This window comes from Cyprinodon tularosa, unplaced genomic scaffold, assembly GCF_016077235.1.
Source record: "Cyprinodon tularosa strain WSP-4 unplaced genomic scaffold, ASM1607723v1 ctg1074, whole genome shotgun sequence".
Lineage (NCBI taxonomy): Eukaryota > Metazoa > Chordata > Actinopteri > Cyprinodontiformes > Cyprinodontidae > Cyprinodon > Cyprinodon tularosa.
Genome location: NW_024037865.1, coordinates 350308 through 356307, shown reverse-complemented (window position 1 = coordinate 356307; position 6000 = coordinate 350308). Strand labels below are relative to the sequence as shown.

The 6000-nt window shown below is 42.4% G+C and overlaps 1 non-coding gene across 1 annotated transcript; it reads left to right on the top strand.

Moving 5' to 3' along the window:
- Window positions 1-3266: 3266 nt before the first annotated feature.
- Window positions 3267-3339, top strand: trnar-ccu. Its single transcript has one exon. It is a non-coding gene; the product is annotated as a tRNA-Arg (tRNA).
- The last annotated feature ends 2661 nt before the right edge of the window (window positions 3340-6000 follow it).

Below are 6000 nucleotides of genomic sequence, written 5' to 3'. Positions count from 1 at the left end.
GAATTTTTCAAAACCTGCCTGCTGCAATGACTGTCGCAAGTCATCTGACGACTGAATGTCAATGAGTTCCAGTTGTAAAAAAGCTTCATCCAATGATGGTACTAGCTCCTTTCCTTTCAATGCAAAGTCTGTCTCAACATTCACACAGAAAGGGTCCTTAACATATCTCACCACTTCGCTGGAGATGCTGAAATCATCGAACCTGGTGGAAAAGTTGTTTTTCAGTGAGTCAATAAAGCCTGACATCACCTCAGTAATTTGCAGACCAGATTTCCTTAATGTGGGGAAGTGGAGCATCTTCCCAGGACAAAGATCAGCAGAGAAGAGTGAGAGCTTTCTTAGAAAAGCATGAAGTTTCTCCACAAGTTCTGAGACTGTTTTATCCCTGCCCTGCAACTCCATGTTGAGTTGATTCAAATGATGGAAAACGTCACTCAAAAAGCAAACAGTGGCATTAAAATCATCATTTCCCATCAGAGACAGAAACTTGCCAGCTTTTTTCATTTTTTGAAGACTGGAGAAACACCAGAATCTCCTCTTTTAGTTCACAAAAACGTTTCAATGCATTTCCTTTGCTAAGCCATCTAATGTCATTGTGAATGAGCAAATCTTTGTATTCAGCAGACATGTCAGTTAACAGCTGGCGGAAAAGGCGGTGCTGTAAACTGGAGGTGCAACGGATAAAGTTTATAATTGCCATGACAGAGTCCATGGTCTCTTTTAACTTAGCGCTGAGTTTGGCACACAGAAGGCTTTGGTGGATGAGGCAATGTAGCGATCTCATATGTGGAGCCACGGCTGCCATCCTCGCGGCAAGCCCCTGATCCCTGCCCACCATCGAGGGCGCGCCATCCGTCACCAGCATGTTGACGCGCGCCAAATCCAAGTTGTTCTCCTCAAAGGATGAAGCAATTTTGGTGAATAAAATCTAACCAGTGGTGTGCCCTTCCAGAGGAATTAGTCCAAGCAGATCCTCGCGAAAACATTCTCCATCAAAAAAATCGCACATAGAGACACAGCTGCGCAACATCACCGTTATCTGTCGACTCATCCACGGCCAAAGACATCACCTGAGCCTTCCTCAGCTTGTCCAAAAGTGTCTCGAAAACATCCGAGGCAAGGGACTCGACTCTCCTCATATTTGACGTGTCAGATATTGGAATTTGCTTGATCGAATCAATAACGCTTTTTCGGGTTTTTTCATCTGTTACCACCTCATTAATGGATGCCAGCATACATTCCTTGACTATCTCCGAGTCTGTAAACGGCTTTTTCTTTTTTCCCAATATCCATGCCACTCGTAACGATGCCGCCGTTGCTCTCTCTTGATCCGTACAGGCCCGAAACAATATGCGACGTCTTTGCTCATAACAAAATGTAAGCCCTGAAATCTTCTGCCTCCGAGCGGCTGAGCCCGGTGGGAAAGTAGCGTTGAAGTTAGCATGCGTTGTGTTGTGATGCCTTCTTAAATTATACTCTTTACACACGGCGAGGCACTCGTTGCAGATTAAGCACACAGGATTCGCATCAACTGAAATAAACGCGTATTTCTCTGTCCATTCATTGTTGAACTGCCTGTTCTCCGAGTCAACTTTTCTTTTTTTTAAGCTAGAGAGAGACATTTTGTCTTGTTAGCCAATCCTTCACGCTTGACAGATAAAAGTCAGAGAATTGAATTAGAGCACGCCGTGAATGGTGATTTTTGTTTGGTCATGTGCGGTCTCCCAAAATATATGTCCGAGGAAAACAGGTATTTGTTTTTGTATTCCTGTTTTTCCACCATGACTTAAACGTGCGCATCCCGCCCCCTACTGGACGAGAGAACGTGCAGTTAGTGATATTCATGCACTATGTGTAAGACTATCAGTATGTAATAATCACAGTACACTCTAGGGGCCGGTACAAAAACCCAAAGGGGCCGGACCCGGCCCTGGGGCCGCCAATTGAATAGCCCGGCTCTATAGCCTCTGGAATTCCATTGATGTAGACAATAGGAAAAGCATGTAGCAGTTAATCTTTTTTGCCAAGCACAGTAGGGCTAGGATCGAATGTTCCTGTGGGAGTGTCTGGTGGCGGGTTTTGGAGAGGGGGTTTGCAGCTCTTGGGGATTGGTGCAGCCAAGCTAAACTGCGTCTTTCTCCACAAATGTTCAAAATTAAAATCACAATGAATTGATATCATGGCTTATGGCATAACAAAACCAAGCCAAAACTAAAGTATTGGGCTCCCTTATTGAAAACTGAGACACAGTCAAGCAGAGTGGCGCAGCGGAAGCGTGCTGGGCCCATAACCCAGAGGTCGGTGGACCGAAACCACCCTCTGCTAGAGAATGCATTTTGCAACAAGATCCTGTCCTCTCCTTTGGCCTACTCAAAAACTGGTTGTGCTAAATCTTAAGCTATTCTTTCACATTGCCTGTGGTAAGAATGTGTGCACTTTTTCATCCTGCCCTACACAACTGGCCCTACACAACACAATCAGCTTTAGACTGATTCAAAAGTCCTTACATATAGAGGCAATAAGCATTTTGTCATGGAACCAGGCAAAAAACAACACTTACCACACCTGATTGTTAAGGGACTTCAATTTGCATGTGACTTGAGCTGTGCAGCATGGCCATTCCCGAACAAATTAACATTGTGATGCTAATCCCCTTACTAGCTGAGAAGGCCTTTCAGATGAAGAGTGAAAAGTTCTCAAACAGCAAAACTCAATTGCAGGAGTTCCCTTTTCCTTTTGTGGAGTTACCAAGGCCTGCATTTCAGTCAAAGTTCTCCAGGGAATTTTCTGAGACTTGTGTCCTTTACCAATGACAGACTCTTTGCACTGCATCTTTTTTCTTCTGTTTTACAATTTAAACCATCAAGAAATGATGTTAAGCTCCATCTGCATGAAGTGTGTGACTGGGTGATTGAGCAGAGGACTGTGAGCAAGCACAAAGAGATTTCAGACAAAAGAAGAAGACAGATGAGGTCGTCACACTTGTTATCTATTGAGCTATTTGCCTTACCCCAGCCAAAAGCTGACCATGGTCATGTAAGAGCACGAATGAATGTTCCTGTCAAGCTAAAACAAATGCCAAGTGTGTGGGTCAAAGTCACAGCCTTCAGGTTGTGAGAGCTATGCGCTGCATAGTGCAGCAAGAATCCCCAAAAGGTCTGCAGGCACTGTCGACTCACTGTGCAGCCAGTTTTCAGACGGTGACTCATTGTTCGCACAGGAATTACACGTACGGCTTTTCACCTGATGGGACATCTGCTGTACCTGCCCCAGTGGCCTAATGGATAAGGCACTGGCCTCCTAAGCCAGGGATTGTGGGTTCGAGTCCCATCTGGGGTAAATACAAGCACAGAGGTCCAATGGAAACCTGCCTGCCACATGACATTACTGACTGCTACTAATATCCTTAACACCAATGCCAGTGTTCAGCTGATGGGCCTGCTACTCTTAGCATGTGCTAATGTTGGCAGCAGCACTTTGACTTTCACACTTCCAATAAGGTTCTCTGGTATTTACATTAGTGGGCATCAGTAATGTTTCCTTTATCCGTGCTCGACTGTAAACAAGTTAAATGCCATTCTGTGAAGATCCTATATGTCAGCGGCATTTGAAGATTCTTTTGAACAAGACCACTCCACAATTCTTCTGAGGCCTTTCGTAAAACCCTTTACATACAGGTGCTGGTCATAAAATTAGAATATCATGAAAAAGTAGATTGATTTCAGTAATTCCATTTAAAAAGTGAAACTTGTATATTATATTCATACATTACATACAAACTCATATATTTCAGATGTTTATTTTGTTTGATTTTGATGATTACAAATGACAACAAATGAAAATCTCAAATTCATCATATCAGAAAATTAGAATATTGTGAAAAGGTTCAAAATTGATGGCCCCTGGTGCCACACTCTAATCAGCTAATTAACTCAAACCACCTGCAAAAGCCTTTAAATGGTCTTTCAGTCTAGTTCTATAGGCTACACAATCATGGGGAAGACTGCTGACTTGACAGTTGTCCAAAAGACGACCATCGACACCTTGCACAAGGAGGGCAAGACACAAAAGGTCATCGCTAAAGAGGCTGGCTGTTCACAGAGCTCAGTGTCCAAGCACATTAATAGAGAGGCGAAGGGAAGGAAAAGATGTGGTCGAAAAAAGTGTACAAGCAAGAGAGATAACCGCACCCTGGAGAGGATTGTGAAACAAAACCCATTCAAAAATGTGGGGGAGATTCACAAAGAGTGGACTGCAGCTGGAGTGAGTGCTTCAAGAACCACCACACACAGACGTATGAAAGACATGGGTTTCTGCTGTCGCATTCCTTGTGTCAAGCCACTCTTGAACCACAGACAGCGTCAGAAGCGTCTTGCCTGGGCTAAAGAGAAACAGGACTGGACTGCTGGTGAGTGGTCCAAAGTCATGTTCTCTGATGAAAGTAAATTTTGCATTTCCTTTGGAAATCAAGGTCCCAGAGTCTGGAGGAAAAGAAGAGAGGCACTTCATCCACGTTGCTTGAAGTCCAGTGTAAAGTTTCCACAGTCAGTGATGGTTTGGGGTGCCATGTCATCTGCTGGTGTTGGTCCATTGTGTTTTCTGAGGTCCAGGGTCAACGCAGCCACATACCAGGAAGTTTTAGAGCACTTCATGCTTCCTGCAGCTGACCAACTTTTTGGAGATGCAGATTTCATTTTCCAACAGGACTTGGCACCTGCACACAGTGCCAAAGCTACCAGTACCTGGTTGAAGGACCATGGTATCCCTTTTCTTAATTGGCCAGCAAACTCTCCTGACCTTAACCCCATAGAAAATCTATGGGGTATTGTGAAGAAGAAGATGCAATACACCAGACCCAACAATTCAGAAGAGCTAAAAGCCACTATTAGAGCAACCTGGGCTATCATAACACCTGAGCAGTGCCACAGACTGATCGACTCCATGCCACGCCGCATTGCTGCAGTAATACAGGCCAAAGGAGGCCCAACTAAATACTGAGTGCTGTACATGCTCATACTTTTCATGTTCATACTTTTCAGTTGGCCAACATTTCTATAAATCCTTTGTTTTTATTGGTCTTCAGTAATATTCTAATTTTCTGATATGATGAATTTGAGATTTTCATTTGTTGTCATTTGTAATCATCAAAATTAAACAAAATAAACATCTGAAATATATGAGTTTGTATGTAATGTATGAATATAATATACAAGTTTCACTTTTTAAATGGAATTACTGAAATCAATCTACTTTTTCATGATATTCTAATTTTATAACCAGCACCTGTATATACACTTCAATGCATGTATGTAAGTCAGATTTGTCTGAGTTACTCTAATGCTCTAGACCAGGGGCCTGTTTCAATAAGGAAGTTCAACCAACTCTGAGTTAAAACTTGAACTCTGAGTTGACTTATCCTGAGATTGGAAACTCTGAGTTTTGGGTTTCAGAACAGCTGAAATGAGTTAGTTCAATCAACTCTAAATTGACTGACTCCGAGTTAAGCGCGTGCACCACAACTATAAAAAGCCATTATCAATGGAGCACAGATATTACGAGTCACCATGGCAACAGCGTCAGACAAAAAAAGGTGTGCATATTTCTCACCAGCAGAACTGGATGTGCTTATGCAAGCATATGCAGAATTTGAACATGTATTTTTTTTTAAAAAGCAACATGGCTGCAGCGGCGAAGGAGAGAGAGTTAGCTTGGGTGAAAATAGCTGCTCGAGTCAATGCGTAAGTTTAGATTTTAATTACGGTACTTTTATACAGTGTTGGGTGTAATGAATTAAGTTACCTAAGTCATATAAATACTGTAATTAAATTAAAGACTATAAAACAATAGTGGATTTAATATCAAATTTTAAAAGGTATATTTTGATTTGAACTTTCTCCCTCTAGTTACACACTTTGGTCAATTTAAGATTAATTCATGCAATTGAATATTGTTTATTTGAAAGCATTAGAGGTGCAGTTTCTTGTATTGTTCAAGTGGTTG